Below are 24,661 nucleotides of genomic sequence, written 5' to 3'. Positions count from 1 at the left end.
AATTGGTGGGGGAAGGGACAAGAAGGAAAGGTTGTTGTTTTTAACATGCAAAAGTCAGACAAAAAGGTTCTTGCATTTGGTATTTGTTATAGTAATTGGGGCAGGGAGAAATATTTTTCCAATACATTCAATAGAGTACCATGAAGGTGAGAGGCAAATGGTACTTCCCTGTCTGAAAGATGAAATTAGGAATGAGTAAAGATTTGAGTAAAACAAGGAATAATCTACAAAACTGTACCAGTTATTAATCCATAATTTAGTGATATCTATATTTTTACTATTTTTTTTTTTTATGTTTCTTTAGAATTCTGTCTTAAAAACTTGGTTCAACTATAGAAATTAAGACCAGCAGTTATAACTCTTAAACTTATCATGGAACATTTAACACATTAGACATTTGCAGTTTTGCTTTGAACACCATTTTCAACCTACCCCTCTCTTTCTGTGAGATTCCTAAATCATGGAGGTTTTCATAGCTTTTATCTGGTGGATGCAAGTTGCATAGTTGAGCGAGTCCTATAGTAGAGCAATTTTGACATAACAGAGCTCCAGAATATTGCCTTTTCATCCTGAAATGCCCCAAAACAGCAAAGCTGTGAAGTCCATAGGTGTAATGTTGGGAATGAGCTTCATACTACATAAAAGAATTATAAAAGTTGGTACCTTCTCTTTGAGGCAAATTGAGTCAGTTTCATTGAACTGTACATGGACAGTTGAAGCACAGATTCTGTGCCCAGACTAGTCACTCCCTGTATGCCTGGTGTACCTAAGGGTGAAGCAAGCACCATTTGATAAAGTATTGACCAGAGAAAAATAAACCTTTTAATTTCATAGTTGAAGAAATACATTAGCCATTTTCTAGGATGGAATAAAATGGTAATTCTGTGTGTTCAGCAAGTATGGAATATATCTAAAAGGAGATTTTGAGTGCTCACAGAGCAAACATGACAAATTAGGCATGCTGGCAATTTATACTGGAAAAATTTTTTGTTTCCTAAGCTAGAGAAACCTTTTCGTTTAGACTTTTGTGTGCACTTATGAAAGGACAAACATTTTAGCACGGACTGTAGTGACAGGCCAAGGAGTAATGGTTTTAAACTGAAAGCTGATAGATTTAGACTAGATATAAGGAAGAATTTTTTTTACAATGTGGGTGATGAAACAGTGTTCCATCCCTGGAGATATTCAAGGTCAGGTTGTATGACGCTTTGATCAACCTGATGTAGTTGAGGATGTTCCTGCTAATTGCAGAAGGGTTGGACTAGATGAGCTTTAAAAGCGTCTTACAACCCGAACCATTCTGATTCTATCATTCTATTATATCCACACATACACATACATGTGTGTATATATGTGTATAAAAATATTTTTTATATAGAAAAAAAAAATTAAACACATATTTTATACATATTTTATATTATTTAAATGCATTTAGTTATTGTTCAGCACTGAAATGACATAGATATATCCAGTTTAATGCCATAGTATCTTATAATAATTAGAATTAAGATAATGGATTCAAATTAAATTATTCATCATTGGCTAGCTATGCAGTTGTAATGGGTTGCCACTTCTTTTCAGTCTAATATTTGAGTAACATATAAAGTGTTACATAGCAAATAAAGGTATGTATATGTACATTGATACAGAATCAGAGCCTCCAAAATCTTGATTCTGAACTTTAAGAGCAGATGTATGAGCAGAAGAATGCCACACTGTGTTTAAAGTTGTTTCAGGCATATTTGATGTTGAGAGTTCTAGTCCAATTATCTCAAAAAATGATTACTCCTAAGATAATTGCTATCAAAGGTATGGGAACATACACAATGTGATCACCTCTGCCTTAGGAAAAATATATACTTACCCAATGGAGACATATAGAAGTTGAGTTGTGAGGAAAAAAAAAAAATATATTGGAAAGAAATAAGAGGGCAAGGGGTGGGGAAGAAGCACAATATAGGCATTACTTCTCCTTTGAATGATTAGAGGAAAACTATATTTTCACACAATATTTCAAAAGGATTCTTTTATTTTTGGTGCAGACAAAAATGAAAAACAAACTAACAAAACAGGAGATCAAAATACCTTTTCAAAACTGAATTACTTTTTTATCACTGAGAATATCCCTTCAGACAGCTGAGCTTGATTAATAATCAAGCTCTGTATAGAAAAAAAAAAAATCAAATTAAATTAATTCCTACACGAGGAAGGAAGAGAAACAAATTAGATGGGATTTACATGTAAAATTTTTCTGTTTCCTGAAAATTTGCCACATGAAGATATTGCTATTACATGCTTTGTGAAACTACTTATATATTCCAGGTTGCACTGTAAGATTTTCAGACATATATATGCTAGTACTGACTAGCAACATTATTAATATAAAAAAACCCAAAAAGAAAAAAAAAATTGTGATAATAACCAAAAACAGACAGATTTTCCCTTCTGGTTCATGTACAGAGTTCACCTTCAGACATAAATTAAAAAAATATATATTTGAAAGCTGGAGATAGCCCTAAGAAAGGAACTGAAAAAGAGCAGAAAACATCAACTTTTTTTCCAAAATGACTCTTTTTCCCTCTGGCTGGTTATTTTAATTTTATTTTTTTTTCTGCTGTATTGAAATACTTAACCCCAGAAGTCCACTGAGAAATAGCCTTTCCATTTCTGAGGGGGCCTGGGGACACAGAATGGAATAGCAATAGACAATCTTTCCTACAAACAATCATGCAACAAACTGAAAACACAAGTAACACATGTGAGAAACAGTTCTGTGGAGATTTTCAGTTCATTCTGCAAGAAGACTGAAATGTAGCATAGTTAACCTCACTGCACTTCTTGTAGAGCAGAAAAACTCAAGATCCTTCATATTTGTAAAGCACTAGAGTTCTGTGTGTGAGAAGAGTAAAACAAATGCAAAGCACTTTTAACTTACTGTAGAAAGTTTCAGGACTGTGTATCTTACTAGAAAGAAACTGAAGAATAAAAAATAAGGGGCTTTGTTTGTTTGGGTTGGGTTTTGTTTTTTTCATGGCTTCTAATTTTATGTGTTCCTCTGGCAGAGCTGCATACTGAAAGTTTGGTGTTTATGACTGTTCTTCATGTAGTTTTCACTACAATCATGTTTCTTTTAATTTTTTTTTTTTTTTTTTTAATTTTGGTATTTCTGTGACCTGAATCACTGATCATTTTTCAAATGACCCTTCTTCCATTGAAATGAATGTGCACTTATTTCAGGCTTCATGCAGTTGATATGCCCAAAAACCTTGCTATTTCAAGCAACTGTTACACAGTATTTGTCTCTGTTAGTTGTTCTTGATGTCCTTTCAGTCTTCATGGCAACTATGACATTTTCAGTACAATGCAATTTCATTTTTTTTTTCTATAGAAAAAGAAACTATAGAAGAGAAGCTTCTATAGAGAAGCTATGTGTTGGTATTTTTCCTCAATTTTAATCAACTTCTACTGTAGTATTCCCATGATACTGTAGTAGTAACTTATCACTGGGATTTAATGGACTATCATCCTCTAGTTACTGCTTATACATAGGAAAAATATATATTTGTGATTCCCAAGGAATAAGTAACATTTGTTTTTTTCAGTATATTATATTCAGTAAGGAATTATAATATATTTCTATTACTTGTCATAACTAAGATTGCATTTTTTAAAAACAAGTGAAAATGTCCCTAATTTTATTTGGGTCATGAGAAAGCTGCTTGCTTGTTTTTTGAGAAAACATGGTTTTGTTTTTAAATTTGAATTTCTCTACAGGAAAAAAACAACAACAAACAAAACACAACCTACAAAAAAAAGGTCTGGAAAAAAAATCTTTATTTTTCAGACAACTAGCACAGTGTGTTTTGATAATGGAAAGCAGGCACATTGTGATTCAAAGTGCCACTGTGCACTACAGGTGCTTGGTTCTGATTTCATCCCCTAGGCTCTGTGCCTTGTCAAGACTTTTGCCACTGACAGCTGAGCCACATGTACTGCCTAGGAGACAGCAAAATGGGAGTTATGACAGAAAATACAGTCCAGTGAAATTAAGCAATTTATTGTGTAAAAGAAGGATGTAGAGTGCTGACTTTCCTCCTCTAAGCTACATGAAGAATCACAACATCATTTTAAACACAAGTATTCATCTTTTATTACATTTTCCTAAACCAAACACGTCTTCAGGTAGCTTTAGATAATCCCACTAAACCAGATCATATAAGTTCTTGATTAAAAAAAATCTGCTTTCAATTTAAAGAGATTTGCTTGCTTGTTTGTGTTTTTTGTTTGGTTGGTTGGCTGCTTTTTCTTTATATAGATCTTACAGGCAAAGAGAAATGCTACAATCCCCCTTTCAGTTATGTGGCAATCACTCGTCCTTTAAATAGCCAGTTTTCTCAAAAACTTAAAATCTGCATAAAGGTATGTAAGCATTTATTAAAAAGAGAAAGTTAAACGTAGACTTGACAGATAAAAATAATATAGGTTTCCTACCTGCTGGCAGGAAAAGGTAGATATGTCAGAATATTTAAGTGTGTGGCAAGTCATGTTATGGATGAGAGGACTGAAAGCCTTTTGTAAACCCTCTAAGGCTTGTTTTCAAAGGTTTTGATGTCAGGAAACTTGCTCTATTTTAGAAAAAAAAAATATTTCCTATCATTTAAAGCATTGTTTGTCAAGTAAGACCTAATTACTAAAATCTGGGGGTTTTAACTTTGTGAAGGATTTAGCCAAACCACCAATAAAGATTTTTGTGTCTTGCTCTGTTCCTAAAACTACTTAAGGATGCGGTCTACACTTTTGCATCGAAAGCCAGACACCTTCAGTTTTGCCAGAGATGAATTCAACTACGACCTCAGAAGGTTCTGAATTATGTTATAATTTATAACACACTTTCTTAATTTTCTCACATTCCTCTACCATATGTATGTGAAAGGAAGATGAGCAATAGTGTTCGACTAGGAAATAGGGAGTTGGGCCCCTTTGGATCACAGGGTTCAGATGGGCAGAAAGGTACAATACCCTCTCATCTGCTTTGCACTTTTTGTTAATTAGCACTTCATTAGAGACTGAAAGTTATGAAACTGATGGTTAGTTATATATGTGTGTCTGTATATATACACACTGAATTTATGAAGAATATAAAAATGTTTTATTAAGCATACATGCCAAAATTTTTTTTGGGAAATTGAGATTTTCTAAAGTTTATTTGTTGATTCCTGAATATTGGTGGGATTTATGTCAGGGACATGTGACTATACCAGCTGCAATAAAGTTTTTTAAAAAACTAATCTAACAGGCTCCTACTGATGTGCAATCAGTGCAAAGAGTCCATATTATCTACTTTTTTTGGAGGTTGGATAAACTTACTCCTATTTCATTAAAGACCTATAAATTAAAAGTGAAAGCTTTTCACAGTATTTCCCACAGTGATTTTTACAAGTAAGCTTGGAATGTAACCATACCTGGTGATCTCCTCTCGTGTCTTTCCTTTGTTCACACCGATAAGTGCAACAGTGAGTTCAGACTCCTCTGAGCTATATGATCTGTCCTTTACACATAATCAAACACATTTTATCAGTTCTTCTCTCTTTTTCAGCCCGCATTTTTTCTTTTTTGGTGTTTACATTGTTGTTACTCAGACCTATACTGCATTGCCAAGAAAGAAAAAGCAATGAGGAAAGAAAGTTGTAACAAGGAAAGAAAGGAAATAATACAGCTTATTAAAAAAGAAGAAAATATCTGGAACAGTTTCGACATAACTATTCAAAATATAATTTCTACTGGAAAAAAAAAATAAAAATTGAAATTCCTGTATGCAATTTGATTGATCCTTAATCCACTGAAGTCAATGCAAGACCCTTCACTAGCTTTAGTAATAAAAAGAAAAGCCTGCATAGAAGAGACAACAGGAGTTATTCTGTTATATAAAGTGGGACAGTTAACCTGTTGTACAGTATCAAGGATGTCCTAAGTGAAAGTAAATGCAGGTTTTGTGCTTTTGAAGGCCTCATCTCTTTCCTCCTATGTTCCTCCAACTCTTCAGTGTAAATGAAAGTCAAACTTTAAATGTTTGCCTGAAATTCTCCATTAGAATATAATCGACTATTTTAGTTGGAAAGGTCCTATGGAGCAAATCTTTTCACAGGAATAAGCAGGAAGGTGTTATAATTAATATGGAGTAGAATAGACTATTTCAGTTGGAAAGGACCTACAACAATCATCTAAACCAGCTGCCTTACCACTTCAGGCCTAACCAAAAGTTAAAACACGTTTTTAAGGGCATTGTCAAAGTGCCTCTTAAACTCTGACAGGCTTGGGACATTGACCACATCTCTAGAAAGCCTGTTCCAGTGTTTGACCCCCAGGTCAGTAAATAAACATTTCATAATGCCCAGTCTAAACCTCCCCTGGTGCAGCTTCCAACCATTCTCACATGTCCTGTCACTGGGTAACAGGGAGAAGAGATCAGCAACTCCTCTGCTTCCCCTCCTCAGGAAGCTCTAGAGTACAAAGAAGTCAGCCCTCAACCTCCTTTTCACCAAATTAGACAAGCCCAAAGTCCTTAGCTGCTCCTCACAAGACATTCTTTCCAACTTTTTCACCAGCTTTGGTGCTATCCTCTGGACATATTCTTAAATCGTGAGGCCCAGGACAACACACAGTATTCACAGGGAGGCCAGACAAATGTTGAATACAGTAGGAAATCACAGAATTTTTATAATTAGAAGGGACCTTAAAGATCATCGAGTTCCAACTCCCTTGCATGGGCTGCTCAGAGCCCCATCCAACCCGCCCTTGAACACCTCCAGGGATGAAGCCCCCACAACATCTCTGGGCAGCCTGTTCCAGTGTCTCACCACCCTTACACTGAAGAATTTATGCCTGATTTCTAACCTAAATCTCTCTTCTTTCAGCTTAAAGCCATTACTCCTAGTCTTCTCACTGCAAGCCCTGTAAAAAGGCTCTCTCCAGCTTTCCTGCAGGCCCCCTTCAGGTACTGGAAGGCCACTATGAGGTCCCCCCAGAGCCTTCTCTTCCTCAGACTGAACAACTCCAACTCCCTCAGCCCGTAATCATGAGAGATGCTCCAGCCCTCGAATCATTTTCGTGACCCTTTTCTAGACACGTTCCAACAGGTCCACATCTTCTTGTGCTGGGGGCACCAGAGCTGGACACAGTATTCTAGGTGAGGTCTCACCAGGGCAGAGTAGAGGGGCAGAATCACCTCTCTGCATCTGCTGGCCACACTTCTTTTGATACAGCCCAGGATGGAGTTGGCCATCTGGGCTGCAACTACACATTGGTGGCTCATGTCCAGCTTTTGATCCACTAGTACCCCCAGGTCCTTTTCCACAGGGCATCTCTCAAGTGTAACCTCCCCCAGCCTGTCTTCATGTCTTGATTTACCTTGGCCCAAGTGCAGGACCCAGCACTTAGCCTTGTTGAACCTCATGAGGTTCACCTGGGACCACTTCTCTAGCTTTTCCAGGTCCCTCTGGATGGCATCCCTTCCCTCTGGCATATTGACCGCACCACCCAGGTTCACATCATCAGCAAACTTGTTGAAGATAATCTTACCTGGTTTTGCTTAAAGTAGATCAGGTAAAATAGATGAGTTTTAATTCTGAGGTCAAAAATTACTGTTGCTTGGATGTCTTTTTTTGTTGAGGATCTTTCAATATTTTGCCTACTGATTGCCTTTGTTTTGACTTTCGTTTGAAGCACCAAATTTAGCAAAAAGGGAATAAAGATTTGATGAGTTTTCAAAAACCAGGGATACTATTTAAAAAATTCTTGTCCCCTAGTGTAGAAAATAATGAAAGAGAGAGTAGCGATTTTTTTATAAAACCTCGGTAATTTCTATTTTTTACTCAGCTTAATATGTGAGGATATCATGGTTCCTGGGAGTAGACTGACTGAGTATTCTTTGGACTTCTCCTCTCTTCTTTGTCTCGCTGACTATCTTTGTAGGTGTGCAGGTGAGTTTTATCAGATAACCAAACCTAAGCCTTACAGTTTCAGCACAGGCTAAGTGTCTGAAGGCTCATATAGATAAATCCTAACTCCACTTGCCCATACTCTGAATTGGTTGGCTGCACACACTGGCTGGGCAGAATACCATACATAACTGTGCTACTAGTGAAGAAAGGGCCACCATCCATCCAGAAAAAAGCCTGGGAGCATGGTGCACTCACAGTATAGATGCACAGCTTTATTTAATTCTCTGCTGCCATCTAAATATTTAGCCTTTCATTTACCTGCCTTTCATTTATTACAAAATCTGCCCAGTTCATTCACCAAAGGATTGTGGGACTGACAATCACGGAGTTATCAAAATAATGTAATTTTTACAAATGACTAATCCTTCTCCATATTTGCAAAGTCTGAAGGCAAATACTTTCAAGCTTCCCTGCTTCTGTATTTTTATTCCAGTTTATATGATGCTACTCTTCTAGAAAACAAATCAGCAGTATGGAGATTATTCAGTGGAAAACAGCTGAGAAATCAAGAGAACTTAACCTTAAAAAAGTCAAGTCCCAGCTCTGCCTTGAAAAGAGTCTGCTATTTGTTTGTATGAACCTTTAGATTTTGTCCCTTTTTTTCATCCCCTGCTGTTCATTTCCTGTTGTCGTCACATTTCCACTAACGGAGTATAAAGGCCTGTATTCATTCAGCTTAGCTTAAAAAACTTAATTACCACATTAACTTGATGCAGGCTTCAGCACCTAAGAAATAAACAGCTTGCTAGAGGTGGCAGTCTTATGCTATAGACTTCCTTTGGATGCCCGAATGCAGATGTGACACTATTATCCTGCAACCCAGGAGAAAATACATGGCCACTACTGGTAGTAGGGCACTGGCTTTGAACTGAGTTTGCAGGGCCTCAGGAATGAAACTTGTCAGTTTTGCTTCTTCTAAACTTTTGTTGTCTTATTTAGTTTAGCTGTATCTGCAATTTTCCTAATTATGTGTTGGCTACTCCAAATTTGGATTTTTTGCATTTTGTGTGATATTACCAAAGCCTGATATAGATGATCTCTACGGTCCCTTCCAACCCAAACCATTCTATGTTTTTATGATTCAATTTTTATAATAATTAATAGTAATAGTAATAGTAATAATAATAATTTATGCATAATCATTTTGCTTTCATTTTCTCTTTAACTTTCTGTAACAATTAGATCTGCAAAAGTGATAATTCTGTTATTAAACTGTAGAGATCTCAAGTATACTGGTGATAAACTCTTGGCTTTTCATATAAAGTAAATTTTCTTTTTCGCTCATGTTTTTGAGTTACAGAATACTCTCTGGGGCTCTGGCAAGCAAATAAATTGAAAGGTCATAGATTCCTTTATGGGTTGCTTTGGTGAGCAATGAAGAGTAGTAACTCATGGAGAGGGGACATCACTTACAGATGATAAGAACTGCCTTCTTTGATAAGAATAAGAAGTGTCCTATGTCTTCATATAATTGAAAGAGTTGGCTACTGTCTCTTAAATAGTTAACTGTGCAGCCACATACAACTGTGGAAAATAGAGCAGCTGTAAATGCTATCAAAACCATAAAAGACTGCTTCAGTTATAATGTAATGGAGAATCAGACTGATTGTCCAAATGGCAAGGCCAGTAGAAGATCTTTAGAACGGCAAATGGCTCAATGCTGCTTATACACAAACCTGAAAGAAAAATAATCTCAACCCATGTTCTTAAAGCTATTTGACTACATGAATATCTCTTTTTCTTAGTACAGCCTGTTACCTCTTCGCTATGCAGTTAGTGAATGAGTTTTAATAGCTCAATGTGAAGTTCATAAGAGGATCACATACCTAAATGTTATTTTGAGTATTATTTTTAATGCTTTCCAGCTCATTTCCTTTTGCTGATACCAATAAAATGCCTGCCAAGAACACACTGGCAAATGGTAAGGATTTAAATAATGAACATTTCATCCAATATTTTGTGGATAATTAGGGGATTACATGTCTTCAAGAGTAAGATCACTTTTTATTAGTAATAAATTGTTCGCTTCTGTGGATTTTTTTTACTTCATGTCACTATTATTTTTAAAGTTTTTAAAAGCACATATTTACTGTTATGAACATTCAGAGCTCTAACATGAGTATAAAACAACTTTCCATCAGATTCCCCATAACTTATTTCTTGTCATTCATGAGCAACAGCTTAGTTCATTCAATGTAAATATGTCTGATAGTTGACTGGCTGCTACTAGATGTTGGCTTGCAATCTATTCCAGCAGAAATAGGAGCAAAGTTAACAGGAGGTATCTTTAGTGTCACACATATTAGAAAGGTTCCACAGCTTCCTGTGGGGAATAAACACAAATACCTGTTCAGGTTTCCATAACTTGGCAGCATTTTCTGCCATATTACTCACCAAATCTTAATTACGAAACAATTTATTGTGTTTAGGTATCTAGTTAATGAGCTATTTATATAGACCTTTCTTAGAATATTCTGCCTCATCAATAAGGGTAAGAAAAACTGAGTAGTAATCCTTTTCCTCCTAAAGTATAACATTTGAAATGTGATGATCACTTTGGACAAAAATGTATACTTGTCTTTTAGGAGGTTTTAATTTCATTTTCTTGGTAGAAGAAATATAAACCAAGTGAATATGGAAGAACAAATAACTGCAACACCAAGAATCCACTTTTTCCTCTAGTCTTGGTGAATGTTTAAATACCCAGCAGTTAGGTATGGTTGAAAAATTCATCACACAGAAGGACAACTAGAAAACAAGGAACAGTTGATAATGTCAGTCTGTATACCAGCCCTCAAATGTATCTATCTTCTGATCAGTTTTTTTTAAGTTTCAGATTCATTTTTAATTTGAGTGAAATGTAACAGATTTTTACATGTGATTTGTTTTGCTTTTTTTCTTAGCAAACATTTTAGTCTTGGCTGGATCCTCAGCTGTCAATTTGCATAGCTATAGGAATATCCAGGAAGCCACACAGATATATACCAGCTGTGAAATTGGTCTGGGGAATTTTGGGGAGTACCGGTTGACAGAATCATCATAGGCAAATGTAAAGTTTCCTTTTAATCTATTTACCAAACAGTATCATATACATATTTATGAAACGTATTTGAAATAATAAAAATAAGTAATATAACTGACTGGACTTGTGCATTTTTGGTGCAGGAAGGATGAACTAATGTATTTTTTTTCTCAGCTCCCAACTCAGAAATTATCATTGTACCACTTAAACAAAGAACTTGTCTTTAAAAAGCTATTCACAAACTTCAATCCCTGTTTTCAGGGTAACAACCAGGGAAGAAATACATAATTATAAGAAGGAAGGCAATGAAAAGTAAACAAAGTCCAATGTCAGTAGCAGAATCATAGAAATTAACAATGAGGAATAAAAAATGCCTTTTTATGCTTGGAGATCCTTTTTGACTTATAATCTGTAGGATTGAGACCTTATTTACAACCCTGGGGGGCAGACTGAGGAAACGCTCTTCCTACAAAGGCAAATAAGTTACCCTTCACTTTACTGTGGTTCAGATCCTGATCCTCAAATCATCCCCATTATGCAGACTGTTTAACTCTTGTGCTATCTCTTGGAACAAACCAGTTCATTTTCTCCAGGATCAAACATATTTTCTTACTTTTTCTGGGAAAGCACTTTTCCATGGACTACATTCAGGAAGTGGAACGGAATTTTGCACCTCTCCTCAATCAGTCACCTAACATCATCCTCAACAGGTCTTTCACACTGCAGCACCCCCAGCAGCCCTCATATAGTTATCTAAAACATACAACACATCCTCTGCTTCATTAAAGAGCATTATTCTGGTGAGTCTCTGCTGTCATTTCAGACAGTCTCAACTAACAAAATAAGACCCACAAACGCACACACGCAGAAAACCCCCTCAAATAAAAGTAACTTTTATGTCTCTGGGTCCTGTTAAGTGGGCCCAAGAAAATCCCAATGAAGGAAAACAGTCAGAACAGGGGACCATCACTGAGCAGTGTGGATGCAAATTAATCTGCCATTTTTGGCATGGGAACCAGAAATTGTTCTCTGATTAATATTTTTCATAGTGTAGAACTACCAAACCACTCTTGGAACTAGGACTGTGCAACAGTTTTCATCCTGAGACTGACAAAATTAATTTTTATATTTAATTTTTTATATTTTTTAATAATGAACCAATTAGAGGAAACAAGCATATATATCATTATAATATAATAAAAAAGTATTAAGAATTAAATCCAGTGGAGCATCTGAATTTAAGTAACAAAATACATCCTTTGTGTATATTGTTTATTTCTCTTTAGCAAGATCTTTTCTATAAAAACCTAAGGGAACAGAAGAGGCTTTCTGAAATGAACAGATATTTTCTTCTTCACTAACTGTATCTTATGTAATGGAAAAACAAACAGTAGCAAATGATACTCAGCTTGGTTATTTTAATCTTTTGTCTACATGCAAATAGCTCAACAAATCCATGGTATAAGAAAGAATACACATCTGGTTTATATGGAAGTAAGTTTGCCTATAAGTTCATGGAAATGTTATTAGTATGGTCTTTCCCAGCCTCAAAAGAAAAACAGAGTCTAATAGAAGTCAACTTTCTTCTGTTAAATTTGATTTAGTAGAAAATGTAATTTGTAGAAATAAACCTTATTTATTAGTGATGACAAAGGTCTGTATATATAAGGAGAATTTAGATAATTCTTTTATGCCCTGTTCTTTATATAACTTTAAAAAATATGAGTGCTTTTTCATCACCTTACCACTGAAAACCCTATTTTTAGAGCAGGAGAATACAAGTCACCATGTAAGGCAAAACGTGTTAAAGGAGATAAAAGGTAATATCTATATTTTAAAAGTTTATTAACACGTTAAAGAAGTATATTCATCTAAGAAGAGCAGCATATATAAAACACTGATTCTCAGCTATAGCTTATAGCCTGATAGGAACTGAATTGTTGCTCTTGTTCTCTCTAGGACTAATACAAATTCAGATGAAGAGACTAGAAGTTCCTCTGCCCCTTCCATGGATGAAATGTTCTCAGTAAGAAACAAAGAGAAGCAAACAGAAAAATCTTGTGACGTGTAACGTTTCCTCTTGCAAGAGGACCTTGTAGTTGATCTAATTTAGTGCTTGCCATTACTTTTCTGTTCAGTAAGGATGCAAGTCATAAGAAATTCAGCTAAGTTAAGAATCTAAAATCTAAAAAACCTAAAAATTAAAAATGTAAGTCTGAATAAATTTATGTAGGCTCCCTGTAATGGACAACTCTAAAAGGCAGTTCAGCTCATGCTAGAATAGAAACTTAGAGATATTGGAACAACCCCTGTTTATTTCTTTCAGCTCATTACACAGGGAACTGGGGGAGACGAGCTCATAATTCAATGTTTAGACACCTACATTTGGAAGAACAAAATCCCACTCTGAATTACAGCTTATTATAGCCACATATGGACTTTCATATACAGGCTAATTCAAGAATGAAGATTTAACACTTGGTGCACAGATACGCAATATTTCTCTAATAGAGTTACACACACACAATTTTATTATTTCCTTAAATTGCAAGATGTGGGAGGCAAAGGCCTAGGGACAGATCAAACTCATAGCTACCTATCAGCTGCTGATATTGATTCTACCAATGCAAAACAGTCACAAACTTGGCTTTACGGGACAATTAACCCAAATTTATTGCTACTTTGCATTGCTGAAGTAGAACAAAGCATCTAGAAGGTAGCACTGTGTCTGGTCATCAGATGGTAGATGTGTAAACTGAAACACTGGTAGTGGTAGTTCATCCAGTTCATTGTCCAGCTTCCCTCTCTAGAGTTGTTATGTTACTAAAAAGGTAATGAAGTTCTGAATTCTAATTAATTTAATCTTAATTTATTCTGTTGTTTTAACATAATTCAAATATCGTTTAGCTAAGTTGCACATCATTGGATAGCTAGAAATATGATCTTTCAGAGCAAGTTAGGTTCCAAGCCTCTTCTAGTTCTGGAAGGGGTATTGCTGTTACCTACAGCAAGCCAAATCAATTACATATGAAGGTAAACCCCTTAGTTTGCAATACTGTAATAAAATCTACACACAAAGAATCACATAACTATGCAGACTATCTTTAGTATCAAGGCTCAAAACTTGACCAGAATTACTGTGTCTATGATAGCACATGGACAAATAAATGTCATTAATGAGTTAGAATGCCTTGAACAATCAATCTGTGAAACTTTTCACAGCGTCTTACTTAACAAAGTTAATATCTTAGTTTAGTGATGAAGAAGCACGACTAAGATAAAGCTGCAGACTGACATAGTATGTCTATGTATTTTCACCTTCTCAAAGCATTTTAAGAAAACATATATTAGCTTTCAGTCCATGAAAATCAAGCAGTCTAATAAGGAAAAGTGGCATATTGACAGATCCATTTTATAAAAGGAAGTCTTTGAATTAGCAGCCTTCTGGGAAATATCACTACGAATTATTCAACCATCTAACTGAACTTGTGTTGAACCGTTTTCCTTTTCCTTCCCTTTGAAGGGTTTTGCAGAAGCTCAAGAAAAAGTCAAAACTTCCTTGCTTTTGAATAATGAATGCAGACTGTTCCTCACTCCAGTAAACACTGCATTTTTGTAAAGAAAGAAAACAGCTGGTCCATGAAATCAAGCTTACTTGCACATTTCATGAAAACTTCTCTCAAGATCCATCTTTAGATAAAGTTCAGTCTGCAATCCTTTTCTACATGAATATGAAACCTGTTAAACAGTACAGGCAGGAATATTTGCTTTGTGTATGTGAGGTCGTGTGTTCAGCCTAGCAGAAAGGCTTCTTATCCCTCTAGGCTCCCAAAGACCTGAGGAATAAAGGTGGGTTGTGCATCAGTGGTTTTCTGTGGGCTTCCAGACCATGTCAAACAGCCTATGACACGCTCTTCATTCGGTATATGGGAAATAGTGCTTTGCAACCTGGTGCCAGGAAGAGTGCATAGCTGGGAGAGGAGAGTATGGGGGCTTAAAGACGCCGACAGTAAATGTACATTCCAGAGAGTGGTTACTGGTCAAGAAAATCAGGGGTTCACTGAGGCAAGACAGAGAGGAATGCTCAACTTGTTCTTTTGATTAATGGTCAGCAGAATGCCAAGGATCAAGAGAAAATAAGCACAAAAAGACATTTCAGTAGGGAAAACAAGACATTAATAGTGAATATCATGCCTAACACTGATAATGATTTATAGTCTGGCTTGCAGACAAAACCACCAATCCAGTACTGTTAATAACGGTAGAGACATGGAAAACTCCAAGGCCTTTTTCAAAAATGATAGAGTACCCAACAACCGCAAAGTTTTTTTTTGAGGTGTGTTTCCTTTCAGAATCTCCATAATTATTCAATTTGTAAGGCTATTAACCCAGAAGTTCTAAGTTGTCATTTTAAGACTGAAACTGAAATGATTTCTGGTCAAGAAATACATTTCTAGCTTCTTGTGTGAGTTAGTAAACCTAACTTCATGATGTGAAGTAATTGGGTATGAGAAAAACATTTATATGACAAGTTTATGTTCTGACAGTAAATGCATGGCAAAACCTGTTTTTTTCAGGGAAAACATGGTTTACACATGATAATTTATTTTTCTAAAAAGGGATTTATTTCAAATTAACTTTAATATCTCTATTTTTTTGTAACTTTGATAAAATGTGCACTATAAAATGTCCTGCTCAGAAGTTCAGTTCTTCCTTTACCTAAGGAGATTTAAATAGCAGTCTCTCAGCTTGTAAAGTAATCCAACTGTCAGATAAGAGAAGCATTATATTATATGTCATGTCAACTTGTATTTAAGTAATTTATAGATGGTTACCCTAGGCAGAGAGATTGAGGGAGGCATTTTAAAATGCTCCAGATAATTAGGCAATTTTCCTGAAAGGTTATTTATGTTGTTTCAATGCCCATTCTGAATTGGACAAAGTTGTGAACAGTTAGACTACAAGATATTCTTAGGACTCTTATTTCAACCTTTCCGGTTGACATTTTTCCACTTTAGATAAAGTGCTCAAAAGGTCATTGAGATGGAGAACAAGAGCAGCTCTCCAGCCTTCTAGCTAGGACACTCTCCCAGGAGATGGGAACACGTGAATTGCCTCTTTCCAGTAAATATTTAATTGGGTATATGCAGTGGAACAGTGTCAACATCTGACATTGAGAGAGCCCTTTTATGTTAGTTTAAAGTTAAAGACAAGCATTTAGAAGTGAGAGATGTGGTTTGAAACCATTCCTGCAGACGCATGAACTGAATCTAGGTTTTCCACTTCCTGCACATTGCTGCTTGAGTCCCTGAGCCTATGAGAACTTCCTCTTCTTCTGGCTGTTTGACTTTTGGGTTGGATTTTATCTTTTTTTTTTTAATAGCTTAAGTATCTTAATGGATTTATTTCTCAGTGACACTATTGCTCCTTCCACTGTTAATACAAACTGACTTCCACAACTGAAAAGTAATTCTGAGTTCCTAGTTGCAGCCCTGAGTAACTAAAACAAAACAGAGATATATATTAATTAGAAAAAGAACAGATTGTTATTTTTTGTTAAATTAAATTTCACTGATTTTGTAAGAAAATGTTTGCAGATGATACCAAATTGCAGGGAAGCACCTGATAAACTGGAGTGCATGGCTTATATTGAGAGAGTGTTCAACAGGTAGCAGAAACGGGCTGACAGGAACCACATAAATTTTAATAAAAGCAAATGTAAGTATCTGAATCTGGGAAAGCAGAACCCTGAACATCTGTACAGCTAGTAATAAAACTACTTGGCATTCCAGTGGACAAGTTGAACATGAGCTAACAGAATGCCCTTTTGTGGAGAGTGTTAATACAGGGCTGTACTAGCAAAAGCACAGGAAAAATGTTGAAGAAAGTGATTTCTTCCCTGTATTCTGCATACATGAGTCTGTATCTTGGGTGCTGTGTCCAGCATTGGCGTCCCCCATACAGGAAAGACATGGACGTCCTGAAGCAGGGAATCACAGAATCATAGAATCACAGAATACTGGGGTTGGAAGAGACCTCTGAAGATCATCGAATCCAACCCGCCTGCCAGAGCAGGACCAAAAATGAGGGCAGATCACTCAGAAAGGCATCCAGACAGGTCTTGAAAGTCTCAAGAGAAGAAGACTCCACAACCTCTCTGGGGAGCCTTTTCCAGTGCTCTGTAACCCTCACAGTAAAGAAGTTCTTCCTCATGTTGAGATGGAACTTCCTGTGCTCAAGTTTGGATCCATTGAGCATCGTCTATCACAGAGCACAAGTGAAAAGAGACTGGTCCTGCCTTCTTGATGCCCAGCCCTCCCCTCAATCTTATGTCTAGACTGAAAAGCCCCAGGTCTCTTAGCCTTTCCTCTTAAGGCAGGCTTTCTAGTCCCCTAATTATCCTCATAGCCCTCCATAGTACCCTCTCAAGTAAATCCCTAGGGAAGATCACCTAGCTAATCAGGCTAGAGTTCAGGTCATAGAAGGACAGACAGGGTAGGGCCTGTTTAGTATGGAGAAGACCAAGGTCAAGGGAGACCTTATGACTCTCTGCAACTACCTTACAAGGATGTGGAGAGAAGATGGAGCCAGATTCTTCTCAGATTTGTACAAGAGCAGAAGAAGAGAAAATGGACAGATGCTGTAAAAAGAGAAAATCTGATTATATGGGGGGAATTTTTTAATTCACAGAAAGGATTTTCAAACAGGCTGTCTGAAGAAATTGTGGATTGACTGTCACTGGAGATATTTAGAACCTGACTGTACAAGGTCCAAAGCAACCAAATCAAAGTAGGCCCTTCTCTCAGCAGGGGTTGGACCAAATGACTTTCAGAGGTCTCTTCTGACCTCAGTCAGTTTGTGCCTCTGCTGTTTTATTTTCCACTATAAAGACTTGTAGACAATTATTTAGTAAGGACACTATTTACATTTCCTTGCTCTCCTTTAAGAAAGTAATTGCTAAGCTTTAATTTTTTTCTATTTTGTTTTATTTTTCTACTTTATAATAAAAGTCTTTGTTCCTCTCCCTATTCACCTTCTACATTCTCTGATGAATGCTGAGTGTTCTGTATTTTCTTAGGTATATCTAGTATCTTCACATTATTTATGCTAATAACCAATATGGCTTATATTACTTGCTATTCCTTGCTTCCTTTTCCTTCTTCCACCAAACTGCTACAGAATTCCTAGTGTTCCTAGCAATAAGATGAATTCTTACTCTGTTCTAAAAGCAAAATCCTCATCGCACTTCTGCATATTTTTTTTCAATTTATTTAACTTTAAACATTTTGAACTATATATTTTTAAACTGAGAAATATTCATATGTGTCTTTAAGAGAAAGAGAGAGAAATTCGTCATTTATCACCGGTTGACTGAAACACACAATTCTTAGTTCATGGTGGGATAACTTTGTTTCACTACCATTCAAACTTTAATACAAAAAATATAACAATCTTACTTTCAGATAAGCACAAATAGTTATGTATATGCATGTTTATTCAAGCACACATAGTCATGTACACATAAAAATTTCAGAAGCAAAACAAGCCTCTCAAACTCCGTGGCAAATGTGAGCATCGATGATTTATTTGAGTTTTATGTGGAGCAGCTCTCTGAGAGTAGGTCTGGTGTGTGGCCACTGCATTATGAGGGGCTGAATTTGGCCTATGCATATCATAGAGAAGATGTAGGAAAAGGAAGGACTTGTGAAAACTTTTCGTCATGCCTGGACTTGAGACCCAAAGTCTCAGCGAGTCAGTTGTTTCAATCCATTAAATGAAGCAGCAAACACATCTGACAGCAAAAGAAAACATTGCAGCTCTGAACTCTTTTTGCTAAATGCACCAAAAGATTTTCATTCAGATGTAATACAACCTGTTCTTCTGCCCAGTAGAGAAATCTCACCTCTTCTGTATATAAACACACAAAATCACGTGAAGGAACAGTTTTTGTTTTTTTTTTTTCTTCCAAACAAGGGTAAAATATATTCCCTAAAGAGGAGACTTCATGAAGATTGATAGCCTTCAGTTTCTTCATAGTCTGTTCAATTATTTTTTTATTTCATGGAGTTCATGCACATAAAAGTTATTCATACACACATATACAAACATGGTCATTCAGGAAGATGATCTCGACCCACTGTCCTGAGCCTCATAAATATATATTTTCTCTGTTATCTGCAGCAAAAAATTAAAAAAAAAAAAAAAGTTCATGTGTATTACAACCAACAGGTAGGAAACAGAGCAAACTAACATCAATAAACAAATATTACTACTATAGTAATTCTTATACTTCTTTCCCCAATAACCAGTTCCCTGATAGTATCAGACTTCAATTCTTGCTGCTTTCCAGGCATTTGCCCCTTCCGAAGATCTTTCTTGAAAAAGCTGGCAGTGACAGTGGCAAAAAGTGACCTCACCTTGAAGTGATATCTGGAGTATTTTTTTTTAATAAAATGTATTTCATTTACATTGTTGTATATTAAAAGTTCTCATTCATTTTCAGTAAAATAATAAGTTCTTTGAGCACCAGAACTCATGAGCCTGTTTTCCTATGGATTTGCTTCTCATAGCTGACTGCAAGCTTTTGTTGAAATTTTCCTTATAAAGTTGCTCTTGTATGTGGCTTCTTTGATGTTTGGAAACAGGGAGACTTAGCTGCAATCAGTAAAAGCCCACAGTCATCAACACTTATAATATCTTTTTTCATCACTTTAGCTGCCTATTTCTTACACATCTTTCTCTGTGGGATCTCTTCCTTATGTCCAATTTGACTGAAAACTGTTACAGTTTTTCAATTCGCCTACTATTGTCCGATTGATTTTAGGAGAGGAGGAAAGAACAGAATGAGATACACAAAAAGAAAATTATAAAAGAGAGATTAAGTATGACTGCATAAACCTTGTTTCCTTAAAAAGATTGTAATAAAATGTTTAATAACAGAATTAAAGTCTTCCACAGCCATTATCAGATCTGGTCTCAAACCACTCTTTTCCTTTATTCACATAAAATGCGGTCCAGTCCTAATCCCATCTCATCACCGGTTACCTAAGGAAATCTTTAGGGGTTAGAGAACAGAAGAATAGCTTACTTTTAGGCTTGAGAAGCATTTTTAATGCAAGGGCCAGTGTTTTAGAAGATGTAAACGAGCATGGATTCTTGGAGAGGAGACTCGCAATAGGTTTTTATGCACTGCTAGGCAACAGCAGCAAGTACCATGAGTAATTTCCAAAGGGCAAAAAGAAAGGACTGACATAGATAAACCCAAAATCTCAAAGTCACTGTAATAACACCTATGGCATTACTTGAAGGAATAAAACAATCTCTTCAGGAATGATTCATTGCCACAGTACTGGAATACATAAGGATCAACAGTTGTACCAACATTTGTGTGAACAGTTCATTGATTCACAAGTGCATTTACACTGTTCTCATGGGCCTTCCAAGAACTTCATATGCTGCCACTGAGTGCAAATATGTTCTTTCAATTAATCACAATATTTGACCTTACTTGTCAAAATTATGACCACTGGGAACTGAATCTAGTGTAGGCCTAAAAAGAACTAATTTGGAAAATGTTGCTATAGGTCTGTGAACTATGACATATTGAAACTTCATGGGTTTTTGGTATTCCATACTTTTCATACCAATTTCCTTTGCAATACAAAGCAGAAATAGAACTAAATAGAAGTTTATTCATTAAGGATATCCACTCACCAAAGACATACGCAGGAAATTATACAATTATCACATTCTCTGATAACATTACCTAAATATCCTACTTGCCTACTTCTAGCCCTTCACCAGGGTGTTATTTTACCATTACAAACATATGTGTTTTCCAAAATCCAGGATAATCCAAGAGTGTGTGTGTACTGACAGTATATATGTGCTACTCATGCTAATTGACCCTCATCCTTTACAATAAGGACATTGAATGAAATTTCATGTCTTATTTGCTAACCATGGGAGGTGGGCATTTAATCTATCAAACATTTGTAAAACACCAAAAACAATGCAACCTTTGACCTGGGTCACTGAATCTGCACCCACTTTTTGTGATTTTTCTGTTCGCCCAGCCTGTTTCATATATTTGTCCCATACCTTGTGAAGCATGCAGACAGAGTATGATCTTTGACATTCAGCCACCTGTGTCCCATACTTTTTGTGTGAAAGAAATAGATGACAGGCCTGGAGATTAAGACCAGGCCTCTCTCTCTCTCTCTCTCTCTCTCTTTTTCTGTCTCTTTTTGTCAGTGTTTTTTTCTTTCCTTTTTTTTTTTTCTTTTTTTTTTTCTTTTTTTTTTTCTTTCCATTCTGGTGTTTCGTCAGATTATCTGCAAGACCTATCTGTGCTTTAATTTATAAAAGGTGTCTTCCATTTCCACTGAACTTTTGTTAGGTATGTATTATGAAGCTTTAAATGACTTAGTACCTTTATATTTTGTGGGGGGAAAAAAAAAATTAGATCATTTGCTCCATAAAATTGACAGTACAGTCATCATTTGCATCAATAGGAATGATGAAAGAGATGTGACACAGCTTTTTCAAAGTACATTAAAGAAAAAAATAAACAAAAACAAAACCCAAAAAAACCCACAGATTTTTTTCATCTGAACCATGTTTCTGTTTCTCTCCTAGCATTAATGCTGCAACGTGCTGACTCTTTCCTACTTTCATATAGGGATATTATTAATTTTAGTCATACTTTGGCTCAAAACATGTTTCTAAGTTGAAAAAAGAAAGTGTAAAATGTATCATTTTATCTTTGCAGCATTTACTTATGCTTATTACCATTAAATGATACCGAGTAGATTAAAGTGAGAATGTTCTTGACTAATTTTGGTTGTTTCAGACTTGGACATCTTGGCCAATGTACTCCTCCTGATTGCCCCATAGTCAGTGCAGGGAGACAAAATCATCTTTGTCTTGGATGAATCATTGAAGAAGAGACTGTCTTCATAGGGAGAGGGAAAATAATTTAGGCAACTTCAGGAATAGGTATCTGGTGGTGTTGTAGACACTCTCAGGTATCCTGTTGGGCTACTATCTTGTCATGTGAAAGGCACAGATCTCTCTCTCTCATAGGTTATATTTGTTGGCCAAATGTGGATGTCTAAACAATATCAGTTCTGTCTCTCAAATGCTACCAGATGCTTATATTTAGGAAACTGAACTTTGCCTCTATTCTGGACAGCTTATTTTTTTCTGGTGGGAATTCACTGAAATCCTATCCACACTTGTCAAACCCACAATCAATTTCAGTAGGAACACTTGTAAGTTAGGCAGAATATTTCATTGGCTGACCCTCAGTGAGCACAATAGACTCCAGGAGCTGATATAAGTTTAGACTAATAGGAAGTCAGTGGAACGCTGTTGATTCCAATATTTTACAAATTTAATTAGAGGGAAAAAAATATCCTTATTTCATAGAATAATTGAACAGTTTTTCTTCAACATAGTGGTTGAGTATTATATTGCTTATTCTAATTTTTGTTTGTTGAAATCATGTTCAGTAGGTGAACACAGTCAAGATAATGCAGAAGTAAAGTTTAGTCATTAATTTTGTCTGTCCCTGGTAGACAGAAGTAAGAAACATCAAAATTATGCATTTTAAAATCCTCTTTAAATAATTAGTACCATGTTTGGTTTATTCAGGCCTGTTGTTTTGATTATAATAAATATACAAAATAAAGAGACAATATCCAATAAAATGTTTCAGAGGCATACACAAGAAAATTCTATAATTCCCTGGAAAAAAATGTAATTATATATTTAATAAGGTTATAAGTATAACTAACAATTATAGTATTATCTAATAATTAATATTTTCATACTTCTTTTACCACAGTGTAGGAGATAAGAAGCCAAAGATCTAGCTACAGCTGCAAGAGTAGCTTATATGAAGGCAACAGCAGAATCAGTGGTTTGAAAAGTTGGGAGGGAGCCATTAAAAAATAAAACAGCAGTATTTCCTCACACTGCTACTGCCAGATGGCTTCAATCCTTCTCTTCTTCAACTTCTGGTCAGATGGCTGAGCCAAAATTAAAAAATATACCAGATGTATTTTTTTGGACGATCTCCTGTTTTATGTTCTCCTATTCAAGAATAGGGAAAGGGTGAAGGAGAATGAGCCAGATATACAGTTGCGTGTCTAAAGAGAAAAGAAGGGAAAATATTCAAAAAACTATTCAGCATCTAAGCAGGGCACAGAGGCAGAAAAGACCAGTCACAGGAAGCATATAGAAAATCCAAGAATGCTGTTCCTACAAAATTGCCTGTCCAGCTTGAATCCAGATAGGCTTACTGACTCAATTTCAGTGCTTGCTATGCCAAATCCAAGGAGGTTTCTGAGAAGTTAGGGAGGTATCTACAGACTGTGAGAAGCAGTATTCCAAGATCTGAGACCGACAATGTCAGACAATGAATGTGAATTCAGTGCTAAGCCAGAGAAACCAGCCTGTAGCCAAAACTGTACCAGACAAATAATAATTCTGGGACTCTGGACAGTATAGTGTACTCTATCCATAGGCCAGTCCATAGTCTGCCTGTTTGTACCTAAGAGAGCTTGTTAATTTTGTTGCAAAGCCAGATTGATCAGCTAAAATTTTGGCCAGCTGGAAAAATAAGAAGCCCCGAAGAGCAACTCTAATGATAGCCAGGAAATCCCAAAGTCTTCTACAGGAAGGATGAAGAAGACAAAGTTTTGAAAGGAAAAATTGCCCCAGAGAGGTCATGGTGTCCCCATCCATGGAGATCCATGACACCTGACTGAAAGATGGTGCTAGGCAACCTTGTATATCTGTTCTTGTGATGACAGGAAGGTTGAACTAGATGACCTCTACAGGTTTCTTCTGACCTCAACTATTCTGGAATTCTGGGAAAAAGATGCAATGCTGACCAGCATTGCCTCCACAAAGGCACTTTTCTCAACTGTAAACCATCTCTTTCACAGTTCTCGTGTGCAGAGCCTGCTAACTTTCTGTCATTATCTGCTCTTTCCTCTGAAAAAGTATGTCTTACTCTTCTCCCATGCCAAATTCCCATGTTCCACTTCTCCTTTCTGCTGCTATCCAATCTCAATTGCTACACAAACAAAATCTGGCCACTTTACATTAATATTTTGCTGTCTATGCACTGACTTCATATGGTTGTCATATAGTACAATAAACATGGAGAAAGTTTTTTCCTTCAATCTAGAAGCACTGGAGTTCAAAATTCCCATTTCAGATAAAAAGGTCCCACTCCATGCACTGCTTGATCACTATTTTGCAATCTTTTTAAATTTATAGAAAATAAAGGATATTAAAAAATATTTTTTCTGCTTATTTGATTCCAGGGAAAAATGCTCAAGCCAAAATCATATTCACATTCTGGTGCAAGACCTCATAGATATGTTGGTTTATTTATTATTAACTCTCTATTTTTTTTTCAATATTTTTTTTAGATGGAGTTTTACTGGTTTCCAGGTGTATCTGCCTTATATCACTTTGAGGAGCCTGAAAGTTTGAGAAAAGAAACAAAAAAGTCAGTGGCAGGATCTCTGCATGACTCACTATACTTTCGTATAGCATATACTTTCACAGCATATACCTAGGTAATAGAGGGAAATACTTAAAGGTACATTTGCAATTACTTTCT

This window comes from Apus apus, chromosome 1 (assembly GCF_020740795.1).
Source record: "Apus apus isolate bApuApu2 chromosome 1, bApuApu2.pri.cur, whole genome shotgun sequence".
In the NCBI taxonomy this organism is placed as follows: domain Eukaryota; kingdom Metazoa; phylum Chordata; class Aves; order Apodiformes; family Apodidae; genus Apus; species Apus apus.
Note: the sequence above shows the minus strand (reverse complement) of the source record.